The 16,936-nt window shown below is 48.2% G+C and overlaps 1 protein-coding gene across 3 annotated transcripts in view; it reads left to right on the forward strand.

Annotated features, from left to right (window-relative positions):
• DCAF6 (DDB1 and CUL4 associated factor 6) overlaps positions 1 to 16,936 on the forward strand; it is a 2,031,218-nt gene that overhangs the window by 1,956,791 nt on the left and 57,491 nt on the right. The gene's annotated exons all lie outside the window — the stretch shown is intronic.

Genomic DNA, 16,936 nt, shown 5'->3' on the forward strand with positions numbered 1-16,936 from the left:
TTTGATGAAGCTTTGTTCATTTTGCCAGGGAAATCTAAGTCCGATGTTTCTTCATCGTCTTTCTCCTCTTCCTTGAAAGTTGATTGTGAGAAGAAGAGGAGTCTCTCGGTGCCAGCATCCCCTTCGTCTCCGGCATCGAAGAGACCTAAATCTTTGGTTCCCTCCCACTGAGCGGGACTGAAGCTAAGTACTGATAAGGCTACAGTGCTGACTTCAGCACTGACTGTGATGACCACCACCACACTGAAGGCTTCGGTGCTGACACCATCCAGGTGCCAGCCCCTCCCTCGGTGCCAGCCCCTTCCATGGTGCCATCAGTATCCTCAACACCAGAACTATCTTTCTCACCCAAGACTAGGTACTTCCCCCTCAGTGGATCCTGATGTTCTTCGTGCTTCACTGTTGCAGTCGTCACATTTGGGTTATCCCTGCCAGGTTAGCCCTCGGCTGGCCCAAATACCAGAGACTTAGTGTTTCTGCGTTGTTGCTGTCACTTGAGGACTGATGTCAGGTCATCAGTAGTATAAAGTAAGGCAGCTGGTGCCATTACATCATTCTTTCTTGCTGTGGAGCCCGAAGCAGAAGCAGTTTGCACAAGTGCTGGTTGGCCGCTATCTGAGTTTTCGTCTACCGAATTAAAGCTGAAGTTTTCTAAAGCTAAGTACCCCGTTGGGGATCCTTTTTTCTTGCACTAACTGATGTCAGAAAAAGTTAATTGTCTCGCCTGTGGAAAGCAAATATCACACCGAGACTTCCACTCTTACTGCATCACTTGTTTAGGTCCAGACCACAACGTCCCCCGTTGTCGCTTCTGTGCTTTGTTCAATGCCAGAACTATCCATCGTCAGGCCCTTATTGTAGCCAGATATTTTCGTTTACAGTCCTCAAATTCCGATATGGCTTTGGTAAGCCATCTGAAAGCAGGTCTTCCATTAAAAAGTAAATGTAAAGACAGAGACAGACCGCACAAGTCCAAACCTACCAACAGTGCTTCCATTAAGCTAGTTGTCAGTCCTCCAGTACTCAGTGAGGTGCTTTCACAGCCCTTGACACCTGCTTCAATTGATTGGCAGGCCACTACCGAGACCCTTTCCGAGTCCAGTATGCCGCAGAACTCTTCTTTGACTAAGGATCTTGTGGTCATCTCTACCTTGGATGGGTCTGGAGCCACCGAGTAGGCACCAGCTTCCGAGGAAGTCCTTTGCACTACCAAATCTCACCACAAACCAACGTCTTCTTTCACGACTATTGTTCTTTCATAAACTACTGAGTTTTTAAGGCCCAGGGTTCGTACCACACCCAAGAAACTGACGACCCACTCTCAGGCACCTGCTACTTTGCCTCAGTCTCAATTGCTTAAAATGGTGGAAGACCTTATCATGCTGATCAGGGGAAGCCAAGCTACCCCCTCCAAAAGGAAAAGAGATCTGTCCCCTGTAGTTTTATCTGAACAGGAGTCAGATGAATCCAATGCATCTGACTATGAAGACAAGCAACCCCTCTCCACCTATGAGGATTCTGATGTGGAGGACTTCATTCCTTCAGCCTCTCCCCCAGAGGATTTTTCCTTTGGGGAAACCCTGCATACTTTAAGGGAGCATTTCCAGTGGGGATGTCAGGACTACCCTCATTCTAAAAAGAGACTCATGGGATTCCTAGATCTTCCGCAACACAGACCATTGGCCATCCCCCCAGTCCTAGATGTTGTGGAGGATGTTTTCTACAAATCCAGCTTGACTCCTGATGCCCTATCTCCTGCTCCCAGAAAACCAGACAGGTATTATAGAGTCCCTAACTCACACACATATCTTTTTAAAAATCCTACAGCTGATCCTGAGGTCATTTCTCAAGGGCCAAGAGGGATTAAAGCAACCTGTGCTAAGAATACCACCCCCTCAGACAGAGATTCCCAAGCACTGGACAGATGGGATAAAAAAGTATACACCTCAGCTACTCTGGCTATCAGGGCACTGAATTGTCAGTTCCAGATGCTGAAATTTTAGCAACATATCTTGAAACTCCTTAAAAAAACTCTTCCTTTCCTGCTTAGGCAGAATCTAAAGATTTACAAGATTTAATGCATTCTGCAAGTCAAGTAACTAAATGTACTTTGCACTGTGGTTTTCATGCCCTAGAAGCTTCTTGCAGGGCAGCAGTCACTGTTTCTGTCATTAGAAGACATGCATGGCTTAAGGAACAACCCCTGCTAGACCATGTCAAATCTAAATTGTTGGATGCCCCCTTGTACAAAGATAACTTATTTGGCACTAAGGCAGAAGAGGTCTTAAAAAAATGGAAGAAAAAGCAAAATTTGTGCAAACTGTTAAGGATTTCTTACAGGTCCAGCCCCCTAGGTTCAGCAGGCATTGTCCCTCCAAGCACTGTTCCTTTCCTGCTTCGAGTAAACCGGCCCAGCCTAGGCCCCGAGGAAACAGAGCCCCCCCAGACAGCAGCCCCAGGGAATGCAGAGATATAAGCAGTGGACTACCACCACTTCAAAACCAGGGAGTTCTAGGCCACCCCCTTATGGAAAGAACTCACAATGACTCACCACCTCCCCCACCCCCTCTGCCCACCTTCACTTACTCCTGGGAGGAAAATCACTCAAGCACCTGGGCCACCATTACCAAGGACCAATGGGTTCTGAACATTGTATCTTAGAGATACAAATTTTCATTCCACATCCTTCCACCCCAAAAAGGGTTCCCAGATCTACCACCAAATCAGTGGCAGAGGCTCAAAAACAAATCCTTTCCCTGCTCTCTATTAGGGCAGTAGAGCACATTCCTGCAGAACAGATAGGCCAAGACTTCTACTCCAGAGTTTTTCTGGTGCCCAGAAAAGAGGGCACCTGGTGCCCCATCCTCTATCTATCCATCCATTCTAAACACCTTCCTGATGATCCCAAAATTCAAAATGCTCACCCTCCAGCAGCTGCTACCCATGCTCTCCAAGGACGCTTGGCTAGCCACCCTACATCTAAAAGAGGCCTACCTCCACATTCCTGTCACGGAATCATGCAGAAAATATCTCTGCTTCAGGGCAGGATCTCAACACTTTCAGTTCTCTGCATTTCCCTTTGCCTTATCTACTGCTCCTAGAGTTTTCACAAAATTTCTGGCTCTGGCCATTGCCTTTTGCAGACAAAGAAATATTCAAGTTTACCCATACTTAGACGACTGCCTTATTCAGGCAGACAGCCGGGAAATGCTGCTCAAGCACCTGGCCTTTGTAAAGACCCTACTAACCCCCGTAGGGTACACAATCAAGGAAAAGAAATCCAAACAGGTGCCCACCCAAAGGATAATCTTCCTGGGAGCAAGTCTGGACACAGCATCCCAGATGGCATGCTTTACACCAGAGAAACAAATTTTCTTGGCAGTTTACTTTTCTCAACTAGCCACCAGGCCCCAGCTATCTGCAAGGAAGATCCTGCAAGCTCTGTGGTTCATGGCATCTTGCATACTACTCATTCCATATGCCAGACTGCATATGAGGAAACTTCAGTGGTACCTAAAGAGCCTTTGGTGTCAACACTCAAGACCTGGAAACTCTTCTACCTATAATTCCTTGTCTCAGAAAAGATTTTCTTTGGTGGGCAATAGCATGCTCCCACAACAAGGGACTGCCCTTCTCCCCACCCACCCCCGCCACCCAGACCCTCACCACAGACGCATCGGACTATGCTTGGGGTGCACACCTGGACGGCAGGTGCATACAGGGCCAATGGAGCCCACAGCAAATCTCTCTGCGTATCAGTCTAAAAGAGATGATGGCTGTGCAGCACGCCTTGATAGCTTTCAAATCCATTCTCTATCCAAGGGTTCTCCTGATCAAAACAAACAACACCACTGTGATGTACATCAACAAGCAGGGAGGGACTCACTCCTACCCTCTATGCAGGCTAGCCATGACCCTTTGGCTGACAGCCTCTTCCATGCAACTACACCTGTTAGCTCAATACCTACCAGGCTCTCTCAACTCTCTGGCAGACCAATTAAGCAGAAATCTTCTGGACCCACATGAGTGGCAACTCAACAGAAGTACCTTCACCCTAATAACTCAGAAATGGGGAATCCCAAAGGTAGACCTCTTTGCCTCCCACACCAACCATCAAATCAGCAAATTCTTCACCAGAGAGCATCACTACATGGTTGTAAAGTGGATGCTCTGTCCTTCCCGTGCATCAGTCTATCGGTCTATGCCTTTCCTTCCCTACCTCTCATCCCCAGGGTACTGCTCAAAATAAGGGTGGAAAAACCAAGGACCATTCTTATACCTCCAGACTGGCCCTGACAACACTGGTACCCCTTGCTACGCAGCCTGTCCCCGCTGCCTCCATGGCATCTTCCTCAGATTCCAAACCTCCTGACCCAATTGCAGACACTCAGTTTGGCAACTTGGCTTATTCCTTAACCCAAACAAATCTGCCATCCTCAGTAAACAGGTTCTGGATGTTATCCTTGAGGCCAGATGTCCTAGCACCAGAAAGTCTTATGCAGATAAATGGAAAAGGTTCTGCACCTGGATCCAGGCTAAGGGAGCCAATACGGCACAGCCCTCCATCCCTCTCATCTTGGATTACTTAGCTGACCTGCTACACAGTGGTTTCTCTTTCTCATCTATAAAAATTCATGCCTCTGCTATTTCTGCTCATTTTCCCACTGAGCAGCCCCTTTTCTCACACCCTCTGATCAAACAGATGTTCTTCGTGTTTCACTGTTGCAGTCATAACTGTAGGGTACTCCTGCCGGCAGGCAGCCCGAGGTCGGCCAGAATATCAAAGTCTGGGTCCGGCGTCGGCTGTATCAGCTAGAACCCTGACGTCAGAGCGCATGGGTATAAAGCTGACAGCCGACACCATCTTCTTCAGTCTTTCTTGCCGTGCGGTGCAGAGCAGTTCGCTAGTTGTTGGTTGGCATTTTTAAGACAACGTGGTGTGATTGTCGTTGGTCCGAAGTTTTCTACTTCTCTTCTCAAAGCTAAGTACCCCGTTGGGGAAACTTTTTTCTTGCTCCTCCGATGTCAGAAAAAGTTAATAATTGTGTATCGTGTGGAAAACAAATACCTCATAAAGATTTCCACTCTTACTGTCTACCTTCCTTAGGCCCTGACCAAGATGTTTCTTGTTGTCGGTTCTGTGCCAGGTTTAATTCTCGCACTATCAAGCGTAGGTACGATTGGGCCTTGAATTACTTGGTGAGCGATTTAATTATAGAATGTCGTTGGATACTTTAACGACTACCGGATTACAGAAGAAGCGCAAAGACAAGGACAGGCCTCCGAGGTCCAAACAGGATACTTTGCAGCCGGAGCCAGCTTCAGGTTCGGCGGTCGTCAGTGAGGTGCTTTTGCAGCCCCTGTCGTCCGCCACTTCAGAACCGATGGCCGACACGGACTCACATGGTGAGCCAACTAGGCCTAGTAATTTGTCTGCTGCAGGACCTTCGGATGTCGCTCCTTCAGATGGGTCTGGAACTGCTGTGCAGGTACCGGCTTCTGAGGGGGTCTTCAGGCCTTCACACATTACTATTTCCACAAAGACAAAAGCTAAGTCAAAGACTCCTGTTAAACCCAGACTTTCTGCTCAAGCTTCTTCGGATTCAGCTCCTAAGACTCAGAAGCAATTACTTTGGATGGCTGAGGATTTATTAACTATGATTAGGGGCTCTCACCCTCCTCCTGAGAAAAGGCCTAGACAGGATATCCCTTATGATTCCTCTGATCAGGCTTCTGTATCTTCTCTTTCTTCCTCTGATCAGGATTACTCTTTTCCTCCTTATGAGGATTCGGATGCAGAGGATTCTGTTCCCTCTGCCTCTCCCCCTGAAGATTTCTCTTTTGGGGAAACCTTGCATGAGATGAGGGAGCATTTTCATTGGGAAGGTCAGGATTATTCTGCTTCCAAAAAGAGACTCAGGGAATTTCTTCTTCTCCCTCAGCACAGGCCTTTAGCTATTCCTCCTGTACTTGACATTGTGGATGATGCCTTCTCTGAAGCGAACTTGAATCCTGATTCCGTGCCGCCTGCTCCTTCTAAGCCTGATAGATTTTACAGGGTCCCTGATTCCCATCAATTCTTATTCAAGAACCCTTCTGCTGATCTTGAAACTATTTAGCAGGGTTCCAAGGCTGCTAAGGCCGCCTCCTCTAAGAATCCTATCCCCTCTGAAAAGGATTCTCGTGCCTTGGACAGGTGGGGCAAAAAGGTTTATACTTCAGCTATCCTTTCTATTAGAGCTTTAAATTGCCAGTTTCACATGTTTAAGTATCAACAGTTTCTTTTATCTGTTTTAAAACAAAGGATTTCTACCTTTCTTGCATGTGCTGAGGACAAGGAATTACAGGATGTGTTGCATGCTACTGAACAAGTTAGCAAACATAGTTTACATTGTGGTTTTGATGCCTTAGAGGCTTCTTGCAGGGTGGCTGCCTCTGGTACTGTTATCAGGAGACATGCTTGGCTTTGTGAGCAGAATTTACCTGAACAAGTTAAGGCAAAATTGCTAGATGCCCCTGTTTAGCATGATGTCTTATTTGGGTCTAAGGCTGAGGAGGTTATTAAAAAGATGGAAGAAAAAGCCAAGTCTGTGCAGACTGTAAAAGATTTCTTGCAAGTACAGCGTCCTAGATTTTCCAGAAATTGGCCCTCCAAAAATTGGTCTTTTCCCACCTCTGACAGGCCTGAAAGGGGAAGATATAGATGCTCCAGAGGTCGGGCGCAGGCTCAGGCCTCTTACAGATCTAGACAGTGGACTGCTTCTTCACCTAGAAGGGGAGAAGACAGATCTCAAACCCAAAGAAAGCAGACTCAATGACGCCCTCTGTTGGGCTTCAGGTCCTCCTTCCCTGGATGCCCCTCTCGGAGGAAAACTTTCTCTTTTTTACCAAAATTGGACTCACATTACCCAGGACAAATGGGTGTTAGACGTGATTTTGAAAGGTTACAGATTCCACTTTCACACTCTGCCAAGGCCTTCCGGCTGGCCAGATCTGCCAAAACATCAATGGACAGAGGCCTTAAATCAAGTGGACGCTTTATTAGCCTTAAGAGCCATAGAACCTGTTCCACCTCTAGAGGTGGGAAAGGTTTTACTCAAGACTTTTTCTGGTCCCAAGAAAACAAAACTCCTGGAGACCTATTCTGGACCTCTCAATATTAAACACCTTTTTGGAAATTCCAAAATTCAAGATGCTTACACTTCAACAACTTCTTCCAATGCAATCACAAGATGCTTGAATGGTAACATTGGACTTAAAAGAGGCTTACTTACACGTCCCCATAAGGCAACAATGCAGAAAGTACCTCAGATTCAAGGCAGGCTCGAGACACTTCCAATTCTCTGTACTGCCTTTTGGCTTATCTACTGCGCCCAGAGTTTTTACCAAATGCCTGGCTCCAGTAGTAGCTTACTGCAGACTTCAGGGGATTCAGATTTACCACTATCTGGACGACTGTCTAATTCAGGCGGACAGCAATGACCTTCTACTTCAACACCTGCATTTTGTTCAACGTCTTCTCCTACTACTGGGATTCTCAGTGAACACAAAAAAGTCACATTTGATTCCTTCTCAACGAATGACCTTCTTGGGAGCTCTTTTGGACACAAGTTTACAGAAGGCCTTCCTCACTCCAGAAAAACAGTTACAGCTAGCTTCAATCTTCAAGACCTTGGCAGCATTGACTCAGCTCACTGCAAGGAAATTCCTGCAGGCTCTGGGCTACATGGCCTCTTGCATCCTGTTGATTCCAAATGCGAGGCTTCACATGAGGAATCTTCAGTGGTACCTAAAGAGTGTATGGTCTCAACATTGCCACAGTCTGGCTACAATGATTCCACTGATTCCCTGCCTCCAGAAGGAATTCCTTTGGTGGTCCAGGGCGTGTGTTTTGAACGAAGGCAAGCCCTTTCGTCTACCTCAACCTACTCAGATCATAACCACGGACGCCTCGGATTATGCATGGGGAGCTCATTTTCTAGACAAATGCCAACAGGGTTCTTGGACAAACAAACACCTTCTATGGCATATCAACTTGAAAGAAATGTTAGCAGTCCAAAATGCTCTTCTAGCCTTCCAGACTCTTTTGAAGCCAGGACCTCTGCTAATTCGAACAGACAATACCACAGTCATGTGGTACATAAACAAGCAAGGGGGCTCTCACTCTTACCCCCTTTGCAGACTTGCCATGACCTTATGGGACACTGCCCTAAATTTGAATCTGGATCTTCAGACACAGTTCATTCCAGGAAAACAAAATCTCTTGGCAGACAGCCTAAGCAGAAACATTTTGGATCCTCACTAATGGATGTTGGACCCCAACTTATTCAGCAAGATAACTGCAGTTTGGGGCTGTCCTCAGATAGATCTGTTTGCATCCCATCTCAACCATCAGTTGCCTCTCTTTTGCACCAGGTCCTTCCACAGGACAGCTTGGAAAGTGGATGCCCTGTCCTTCAGCTGGAGGAATCTTTCGGGATATGCCTTCCCTCCTCTTCCTCTTCTGCCTCGGGTATTGCTAAAGATAGAGCTAGACAAACCCAGACTGATCATTTTGATAGCTCCAAATTGGCCTCGTCAGTTTTGGTACCCTACTCTACTGCACCTTTCCTTGGAACCTCCTTGGAGTCTTCCTCTGACCCATTCTCTACTGTCCCAGGATCAGGGTCAGGTATTTCACTCTCAAATCAAGACTCTCTGCCTGGCAGCTTGGCTCATCAAAGGCAATTGATTCCTTCTTCTCTTCCTAAACAAGTTTTGGATGTTCTTTTGGAAGCTAGGCGTCCTAGTACAAGGAAATCTTATGCTTCTAAATGGAAAAGATTTTGTATTTGGATGCAGGATCGTGGCTCTGATCCTTTAATACTTGATATCTCATCTATTTTACTTTATCTCTCAGACCTTTTGATTAAAGGTCTTTCATTTTCTTCCATTAAAATTCATGCTTCTGCTGTTTCGGCACATTTCAGTTGTGATCCTCCCATTTTTTCCCACCAGTTGGTCAGACAATTTCTGAGAGGAGCTAAGAATTTAAAACCTCCTAGAACTCCTCCTGTCCCTCCTTGGGATCTCAACTATGTCTTGGAAAAGCTTACTTTGCCTCCTTTTGAGCCTGCTGCCTCTGCGGACATTAAGTTCTTATCCTGGAAGACAGCTATCTTGTTGGCCTTGACTTCTGCTAGAAGGGTGTCTGAGTTACAAGCCCTCATGGCCGTAGAACCATACCTCATCTTCCATCAGGACAGTTTCCTTGAGGACCAATCCTACTTTTATGCCTAAGGTAGTTTCTAGAGTGGCTCTAAATCAGACTGTTCACCTTCCTACCTTTTTTCCAAAACCCCAAAATAGGGGGGAAAGGATTTTGCATTCATTGGACGTACACAGGCAACTACGTTTTTACCTGGACAAAACTAAAAGTTTCAGAAAATCAGATCAATTGCTTATTTCTTTTGCTTCCAGTTCTCTTGGTAAAGCCATTTTTAAGCAAACTATTTCCAAATGGATTGCTCATGGAATAAGATATTGTTACTCTCTTTATGGAAAACAGATTCCAGGTACCGTCAGGACTCATTCTACTAGAGCAGCTGCCACTTCAGCAGCCTTTCTCACAGGAGTTCCTACCAAGGACATTCTGGAGGCTGCCACTTGGAGCTCTGTGCATACTTTTTCCAAGCACTATAACCTCCCTTTGTACTCTAAGTCTAGGGCAGGCTTTGCCTCTGCTGTCTTGCAGGGTCTTCTAGCTGCTCCTTCTACTTCATAACCTCCTCCCGTATTCTCAGCTTTGGGATTCTACCCTACAGTTATGACTGCAACAGTGAAACACGAAGAACATAGTACAGTTGTGTATACCTACCATAAATGTAGATGTTCGAGTGTCTTCACTGTTGCAGTCGATGTTCCTCCTCCAGACCCCTCTTGTTTCTATTTGCTTACTGTGTTTCCTTTTCCACTACCTTTCTGGTGTATTTGTGTTTCCCTTGGGACACCTTTTGGTTTTATGGGGGCTTCTGACATCAGGGGCAAGAAACGCTGGAGAAGATGGCGTCGGCTGTCAGCTTTTTACCCATGTGCTCTGACGTCAGGGTTCTAGCTGATACAGCCGACGCCGGACCCAGACTTTGATATTCTGGCCGACCTCGGGCTGCCTGCCGGCAGGAGTACCCTACAGTTATGACTGCAATAGTGAAGACACTCGAACATCTACATTTATGGTAGGTATACACAACTGTACTTTCCTTAGAGGGACTAGCAACTTGAGGCCCCCCAGAAGGGCACTAACACCAGCTTGGGACCTCAACTTTGTCTTGGAAAAGCTCACCCTGCCCCCTTTCAAATCAGCTTCTTCTGCAGAGTTAACATTTCTCTCCTGGAAGACAAAATTCCTTCTGGCCATCACTTCAGCCAGAAGAGTCTCTGAGCTACAAGCACTCATGGCTGTGGAGCCCTTCATCATCTTCCATGCAGACAGGTTATCCTTCAGGAGTAACCCATCTTTTATGCCCATGGTGATGTCCAGTGTGGTTCACAACCAATCCATTCATTTGCCCACCTTCTTTCCTAATCCCCAGATCAAGGGGGAAAGGATTCTTCACTCTCTAGATGTGCACAGACAGCTCAGATTCTATCTGAACAGAACTAAATCCTTCAGAAAATCTGATCAATTGCTGGTTAGCTTTGCTACAGGGGCAGAAGGCAAAGCCATCTCCAAGCAAACCATCTCGAAATGAGTAGCACACTGCATCCATTTCTGCTACAAACAGCATGGAAACCCTCCACCCAAGGGGGTCAGGATGCACTCCACCAGAGCAGCCTCCACTTTTTCAGGTTTCTGCAGAGGAGTCCCAACCAGGGACATCCTGGTGGCTGCCACCTGGACATCTGTTCACACTTTTACCAAGCATTACCACCTGCCTCTCTTCTCCAAATCCAGGGCAGGGTTTGCCTCTGCAGTCTTGCAGGACATCCTAGCCAGCCCCTTGTTTCCTTGACTGCCTCCACCCTTTTCCTCAGCTTTAGGAATCTACCCAAATGTGATGACTTCAACAGTGAAACATGAAGAACATAGTACAGTTGTGCACACTTTCCATAAATATAGATGTTCGAGTGTACTCACTGTTGCAGTCCTGGTTTCCCTCCCTCCATCCCCCTTTATTCTCTTTCTCCTTTTATTACCATTCTTCCTTGCTGTTCTCCTTTCTATGCCAGGGACATATTGGTATTTATTTCCATTGGCGGGGTTCTTCCAACAGAACATGGCCTCCTACTTTGGGGGCTCCTGACAGGTTAGGGAAGAAAAACTGATGTAATGCCGTCAGCTGCTTTACTTTATACTACTGACCACCTGACGTCAGTCCACAAGTGACAGCAACAGACGCAGAAATACTAAGTCTCTGGTATTCGGGCTGGACGAGGGCTACCCTGGCAGGGATAGCCCAAATATGATGACTGTAACAGTGGATACAGTCGAACATCTACATTTATGGTTAAGTGTACGCAACTGTACTTTGTGTGGCATCTCCCAAGCCCCTTCATAGAAAGACCCGAATCCCAGTCAGCTTTTTCTGTTCATTCCTCCAGGAGTCTGACAGAAGTCGATGTCATCAGATTAGTGGATCAGCTTCTTGTGGCTAGGGGTCTTACAGGTTCTTCCCAGGTTTCATTCAGTTACGGAGATGGAACCTTCTATCCAAGGACTCCACCTCTCATTCCTCCTCTAACCTCCCCTGAGACCTTGGAGACCATGGCTCCAATCCCCCCCAGTTACAGCTGTCCCTGTGCCGACAGCTTCTATGCTTTCAGCTCCAGTGTCTGCCTTGAGTTCCTTGGTTCTTTCAGATCTGGAGGACTCCCAGGGTCGTACCTCAGCTGCCGGGTCCGAGGTGCGTGGTTAAGCTCTAGTTTTCTCAGAGCTGTCCTTGCTTCTTGGAGCCTCAGAACATGCAGGCTCTTCCCTAGCTTTGGCTTCAGTGGTGGTCTCGTCAGAGCGGGGTGGGGCAACGGTTCTAGGTTGTCCTTCCCGGTTCTGGGCTCTCATCCCTCTTTGGAGGGGGGAGAGCTGCCTTCCAAGTCATGGAGAAGGCCTTAGTTTCTGCAGATTCTCAGCAGTTCCTTTCCTATAGGAGCATTTCCCCAGAACTGCCTTTCGCCCAGAGCTTCCTCCAACCTCAATGCCCAGACTGCAAGCACCAAATTGCAGGATACCCCTGCACAGGGGCTACCTCTTCCGAGTCCTCCACAGAGCTTCCCATTGACGAGGTGCCTTGGAAGAGGACATGTAAGAGAAAACACCTAGATTCCCCAGAAGAATCTGTCAAGGAAAACCCAGACTTCGATGAAGGGGAGAGTTCCCCCCAGTCACCCCCAGAAGACATCTCCTTTGGAGACATTCTTGAGTTATTAAAGCAGAGGGGTGGCTGGAAGACCAAAGACCCTTCCTCAGAGAAGTCAGTGTACCTGCAAGCTTTCGGTGCTTACTCATCTATCTTTTGGGTGACCCCACCCACTGATGATCTCATTAAGTTGATTGCGCAGTGGGCATGGAAGGCACCCGTTTCGGTAGAGCCAATCCCCAGGAGACTGGATAAAAGTCTTACCGCATCAGAGGACCACCAGTTTTGGGCCAAGGGGTTAGCAGTAGATGCCATGGTGGTTGCAACAGCCACAAAGAAGGAACTAGCTGAGGAGACTTCCACAATTTATCCTCCTAACAGAGTCAAGGGCAATGGACAGGTTTGGGAAGCAGGTGTATGGTTCATCGACCTTCACCTAACGGCCTTTGAACTTCATGGCATACTTTACTAGACTCTAGAGAGATCTGTTCAAGGAGTTGTCAGATGCCCTTGCAGAAGCCGTGTCTGAGGAGGTACAAGCTAAAGTGGACTCCCAGCTGGCCATCCTGGAGTCTGTTTCCATGTCATCCATGAGACTCATTGCGCACTCAGCCGAAGGGATGACTAGGGCAGCAGGTTCTGGAGTTGCCATAAGGAGGCACACCTGGATGCGCTTGTGTGAATTTGTGGAGCCATTTAAGTCTTTGTCCACTGATGCTTCCGTTGATGGATCGTCCCTGTTTGCCCCCAAAATCAGAGAGACCTTGGCCAGGTGTGAAAAAGATGGAAAGACCCTGTCTGTAGTGGGCATACATTTTTCTGCTTCCCAGTTGTCCTTCTCCAGGAACTTGGAGTGGAAAATGTGGTTCAGGAAATCCCAAAGGCCTTTTTAGGACACACTTGGTAGTGGCTCCCCTCTGGGCAAAGGGGGAAACTCCAGTGGAAGACGACGACCTTCCAGCAAAAATGGCTCACAAAATCAGGATTCTAAGGATTCTTTCTCAGGGATATGCTACCAGTACTCCTGAAGGGAGGCCCGACTGCTTGCCTTTGGAAGTAGTCAGGGGAAGGTTGTCTTTGCACCCACTAGCCGACAACAAATAACCACCAATACTTGATGTGAAGGATCATTACCAGAGTATGCTACAATGTTAAGTTGTCTATCTCGCCTTCATTCTTGCTGGATGGGGTTTGGAGCCGATCCTCGGCTCTGACTCGGCCTATTACTAAAGCTCGAGAGATATTTACTGGCTCGAGGCCTCCCCCTATCCCACAATGCTAGGCGTCAGATTCCCAGATCTCGTTTGCCACTTCAGCAATGAGGTTGTGATTTTACTGGCTCCAGGTCGTATAAATCTTATATTGTCTTATTTTTAGATAATCCTTTCCTGTTAGTTTAATTAGATTGTGTACCCCTTGTTATCCCTCTCAGAAACTCGTTTTTGTTGTTAGAGAGTTTCTCTCCCCCCCCCCCCCTTGTTAGGGTAGTGTTGGGCCTTGTTAGCTACAATTACTTAGTCTTATACTTTTTTCTGGTATATTTATATATTTTTATTAGTAGTAAAGTAGTTGTGTGTTTTATAGTTCTATAGTTATAATTAGTGTTAGTTTTATCTAGTGCGTGTGTGTGTGCCTTGATTAAGCACTAGTTATTTTTTTCCCTTTGGTATCCCATTACCAATATGTCTAAAGATACCAAAGTTTCAGGTTTCAAGAAGTGTGACTCGTGCTGTCAGAAGATGTCTCTGACAGACGGTCATACTTCTTGGGTTTATTGTTTGGGTCCCCTACACCTGCAGGACTCCTGCTCGGTCTGCCACGCCTTCAGCCCGAGAGTCCTGCAGAGCGTAGGAACAAGCTCATTTTGAGAGGCTTACTTAAGCCAGAAGGATCCCTGGCTAAGCCTCCATCGGGAAAATCCTTAAAGCCCACCAAACTGTCTGCACCCTATTCAGAGCCGTCGCCAAGTGGAGCTCCTGCCTCCTCATCGACTCTGGCTGGAACTGACATCTTGAGACCTCAGTCAGCTCCGACCTTAGTGTCGGAACCTTCTTTAAGCCGAAAACGTTCAAGGTTCCCCTCTATAGAATCTGTTCGTTCGGCTCCGAGGTCTCCATTGCTTCAATCGGAGCGAAGCCATAGGTCCCACTCCTCTCAGTCCTCCAGGCTATCCGATCATGACTTGAAGAGGGTGGTCAGTAGGCTCCTAAAATCGCAGGCCCTGGCCAAAATGTTGACCAGCCCTTCTCAACAGACTGTGGCTACCTTTTTATCTTCAGCAGTTCCTCCTCCGACTCTACCACTGTGTTCGGAGCCGGAGCTCGTCGGGGCTCGAATCGTAGGAACGTCGGAGCCAATACCACACCTTTCGGCTCCCTCGTCGGCTCCGATCTCTTCATTGGTTCCATCCTTGGAGGGATCCGGGTGCTGAGACTCCCTCATCAGCTCCGAGGGGGCGAGTGGCATCGGACCCTTGTCCAACCCCGTTCTCCCTCTCGGGGCCTTGGCGCAGGTGAGCTCGGCCCCAGCATCGGCCTCGGACCCGTCCCTCTCTGTGCCGGGAGGGGTTCACGTCTCTTCGGAGCGGGGACCCTCTTCTCTGTCTGATAGGGGCACCTTCGAGGTCATGAGGAGTGTGCTGACTCCTGTGTCGGCTCCACGATCGGCCCCTTCGGCTCCTCCCCCCATGGTGCCTGCATCAGTCTGTGTCCACCCTCCTGACCCTAAGTGTGGAGAACAGATGCTCCAGGTCACCCCCATTGGGCGTATCGTCCTCTTCCGAGGCCTCCCCTGATCATTCAGAGGAGCCCCCTCGGAAGAGAAAATGTAAGAGGAAACATGTTGACTCCCCCGAGTCAGTCACGTCTGACACCGACTTGGAGGATTCGGAAGGGTCCCCACGGTCCCCCTCTGAGGATGTCTCCTTTTCAGACATCCTAGAGATCCTTAGGCAGGGGGGGAACTGGACTACCCTTAACCCTTCCGAGGACGAGTCGGTGTACCTGGACGCATTTGGTTCTCGCCCTTCCACCTCCTGGGTTTCTCCACCTTTCGACCCGCTCATGGAAGTGGTGGCTCGAAAGGCGTGGACAGCCCCGGACACAGTGGAACCAACTCCCCACAGGCCCACTAAGTTCATTACAGCCCCATCCGACAAACAATTTCTAACAAAAGGTGTCCCTGTTGATGCCATGGTGGTGGCAGCAGCCACTAAGAAGGAGTTGGCTGACCCTTCGGTGCCTGTCCATCCACCTAATAAAGAATCTAGGACAATGGACAGGTACGGGAAGTGGATGTTTTCTTCAGCGACCTTTTCCATGCGGTCGCTGAATTATCTGTGCCATTTCACCCGCCTTCAAAGGGATCTTCTCAAGAAACTGGGTGATACCCTTCAGGATCCATCAGCTGCGGTGTCTCAGGATAAGATTAACTCCCAGCTGGCGACCCTTAACTCTATAGTCAACTCCTCCATGCGGCTCATTTCTTATGCAGCCGATGGGGCGAGTAGGGCCGCAGGTACAGGCGTGGCTTTGAGAAGACATGCCTGGATGCGGTTATGTAACTTTGCTGACCCCTTTAAGGCGTCCTTCACCAATACCCCCTTCCATGGTTCGGCTCTGTTTGGACCACAGGTGAAGGATACTCTTGCCAGGTGTGAGCAGGAAGGCAAGACTCTCTCTGCCGTGGGAGCCCATTTTTCTACTCCCTCTAGACCATACCCTAAAGGTCAGAAGAGTGAAAAATGTGGTTTCGGAAACCCCAGGGAGTCGTGCCTGACCCACGTGGTGAGTTCCCCTCCAGGGGCAGAGGAGGGAACAATAATAGACGCCGCCCGAGGGGCAGAGGGGGTCCGCAAAATCAGGGTAGCAGAGAATCTTTTTTCTGACAAACCCTTTCAGCACCCCTGAGGGGTTGCCCGTCTGTCCACCTTCGGAGGCAGTCGGGGGAAGATTGTCACTGTACCCAGAAGCCTGGCAACTCCTCACACAAGACAAATGGGTACGGTCTATCATATCCGAGGGTTACAAAATCCCCTTTGTCCACACCCCTGTACAAGCAAACAGGTCCCTTCCAGATGTTCCACCTGGTCTAAGGGAGCAAGCAGTACTAGAAATTTCAAAACTGCTAGGAAAAAGGGCCATCCAGCCAGTCCCTGCAGACCAGCAAGGTTCCGGGATTTACTCAAAGTTCTTTTTGGTACCAAAAAAGACAGGGGACTGGAGACCCATTTTGGATCTCAGCAGGTTAAACAAACCTGTTCAAAGAACGAAGTTCCGGATGGTCACGCTTCAGTTCATTCTACCCTTTTTGGGTCAGGACAATTGGATGTGCTCCATAGACCTTCAGGATGCATACTACCATATCAAAATGGACAGACGCTCCAGAAGGTTTCTCTGCTTCCGGCTGGGAGCCAGTCATTATCAATTCAGAGCCCTGCCCTTTGGTCTCACCACAGCCCCCAGGGTGTTCACCAAATGCATGGCAGTGGTTACGGCTCACCTGAGACGGCGAGGATTCCAGTTGTTTCCATATCTAGATGACTGGCTCCTGACTGCTTCCACCAGGCATCAGCTACTACGAGCCAGAGATTATACCATCCAAAC

The sequence above is a fragment of the Protopterus annectens genome, chromosome 5.part0 (assembly GCF_019279795.1).
Source record: "Protopterus annectens isolate FY-2018-M chromosome 5.part0, PAN1.0, whole genome shotgun sequence".
Taxonomy (NCBI): domain Eukaryota; kingdom Metazoa; phylum Chordata; order Ceratodontiformes; family Protopteridae; genus Protopterus; species Protopterus annectens.